The sequence below is a fragment of the Gavialis gangeticus genome, unplaced genomic scaffold (assembly GCF_001723915.1).
Source record: "Gavialis gangeticus isolate Ggan-Ray unplaced genomic scaffold, GavGan_comp1, whole genome shotgun sequence".
NCBI lineage: Eukaryota > Metazoa > Chordata > Crocodylia > Gavialidae > Gavialis > Gavialis gangeticus.
This window is the reverse complement of record NW_017729032.1, coordinates 227,372,390-227,375,097: the sequence shown is the minus strand read 5'-3', so window position 1 is coordinate 227,375,097 and position 2,708 is coordinate 227,372,390.

Genomic DNA, 2,708 nt, shown 5'->3' with positions numbered 1-2,708 from the left:
TTTCCGGCATTAAAAATAGGAGAAATAACTTTTCAGAGCCAATCTGGCACAGAATATCATCACCTTCCATACTGCTCAAGCCTGCATTTTAAAAGCAACAAATATATTCTACAAAAGACCCCCAAAAATATAATATTTAGGAGCAAGTTGTTGAGCAACCCACAAATGTTACCCAGCTGAACTCAGAGTATGTAAGTCTGCTGAATAGATTCACAGCCTCATAAATTTACCTTAAGTTCTGAATTTGACTCAGTAATAGTATTTAGTTGATCCAGTCTCCCAGAGACCATCATGTACCTTTTAACTGATACTTAGTAGTTATAGAAAGGGGATGACTTCTATGCAGCAAAGCTAAAAATTTAAGGGAAATGAGGAAAATGACTGATTCCCTTTCCCACTGGTCCAATTACTGGTTGTTTATGGACGCTGCTGCAAGTATGTTAAAATTCAAGGTCCCTAGCTTCTTGTCCTTAAACAATTTATGAAGTTAAGCTAGCTGCAGAAAACCCCAACAATTTTGTAAGGTTGTCCCTTTTAAAACCTTCCTAGTTGTCAGTCAGTCGGAAGAAGCCACAATGAGTCAAGCAGTCAGAGACAAAAAAAAAAGTAGGGCTAGGATTGTAAGCTAAGCTTGTCTACAAAATTAGAAATGAGGAGATAAAATTGGGGCAGGAGATGTAGCAGTGGACTATGAAGCCTCTGAAAGATAAGTTGCCTCTTGAAATGCTAAACTGCTGCCCCTGGACAAGGGAAAGCTGAAGGTGTTCTATTTTAGAGGTCTCCAGCTCGCCTCCAGGAACTGAGCAGGCATTTGCACAGTATTATTAGACAGCTGTCTACTAACTTTGTCTTTTGTTCCCTCCTGGGCCTGAGAAGTCAATAATTAAAGTCAATCATTAAAGTGATGGGGCTTGCCTCTAGCCAATAATACACAGAACCACATTTCACATAAAAGGCATATATGTCACTGGAACTTCTCCCGTTGTCAAAATTCAAGGGAAAAAAACCCACAGGATTCAAAAGTTGAGTTCTGAACTTCACTCTGTCACCTCCCCACACAATATTTTTACTAGGATGACTGAGTAAGTAATTCTTCAATCCCCAGAAATTCCTACCATGAGAAGGCCAGATTTTGCCACTTTTACTCATATTGTACTCAAAACTCACTATCCAAATAATGCTGTTTGAAACCAAGGGGACTGTTTTCACATTAAAGTACCTTACCTAGTGAGCAAGGATGGTAGAACCTAAATCAGGTTATAGTTGTTTTTAGAGGTGAGATGGGCCATATTCAGATTTGTCCTGAATTGGGAACAGTGATTCGATTCATTGATTTGGATTACTGTCCCAATTCGATTTGGCTGAATCCTTATCTGAAGATTTGATGCTGATTCAGAGAATCAGAGATTCGGCCATAGACACAGCTTTAAATATTTTGTCTACATACCTCAAGGTACCAGGCATGTCTAGTGAATGCTGTGATGGTGGGGCTAGTGGAGTGTCTACCAGGAGCATGGGGGGGTGCTCTGTATGCTCAGCAGTGAACCTGGGAGTGGACCTGAAGTACTTCCGGTCCACTTCTGGGTCTGCTGCTGAGCACGCAGTTCTCCCCCCCACCCCCGCACCCACCCGGCTTGGCAATCACCCATGGAGGGACCCCAGGTGCCCCCCCAGACCCAGGAGGACACCAGCTGCTGAGCCAGGGAGGTGCAGGGCCCCCCCCCCGGTGTGCTTCCTGGTGGACCTGGAAGTAAACTGGAAGTGCTTCTGGTCCACTTCTGAGTCTGCTCCCGAGCACGCTGGGGATGCCCCGTGTTCCTGTGGGACGCTCCATTCACCCCGCTATCTCAGCATTCACGAGCTGCTTGGTACCTTGAGGTATGTAGAAAAAAACATTTAAAGTTGTGTCTATGTCTGAATTGTTGAATCTTTCTGAATCTCTCTGATTCAATTTGGAGAGATTAAACGGTCTCCTGATTTGATTCAGATTCAGAGATTCAGTCACCAAATCGGGCCATATCTCCACTGAATCGAATCAGCGACTGAAGCTTTGCACAGTCCAAATAGTTTCCAAGGGTTATTCTCTTCATCTGGAATTAGAAAATAACTTCTCTGGCAGCAAAGTCAAGAAACACTTCCCTGTCCCTTATCTAGAGAAACGATTTTTCCTTGAATGTGTTCTTAGATTAGGGGATGAACCCAAATAGGAACAGATTTGAAAATTGTCTATACAGCATGTTTATTATCACTATGCTTGCGCTACTTATTAAAAGCAAAAATACACTGAGAAATATATGTGACTACTTAGTATGTTAGTGGGAGCAGAAGTATTACCTAGTACACTGTTTTTTACAGATCAAGAGGTTTTCCCAAAAGTGTTTATGTTCTTCCTGCAGCTAAATCTCTTGCTAGCGGTACAATGTGATGTTCGGAGAATTATAGGAAGCTAAATTACTGGTAGACTATTCTAAGTGCACTCTCTGATTTTCAGATTAGTAGAATATCTCTTGCTCCAAGCCATGTAAGAGAAAGACAAGACTACAACAGCTTTTTACATTATGACAGAAAACTCCAAAATGTCAACATTTGCAAATGTTTCCAAATGAGGGACAGCTTGTAGTAAATTGTAAGATACGTGTAGAACAGGAATAACATCACTTCTTTATTTTCCTTTCTTATTCTAGACTGAAAATATCGGATATCTGTAT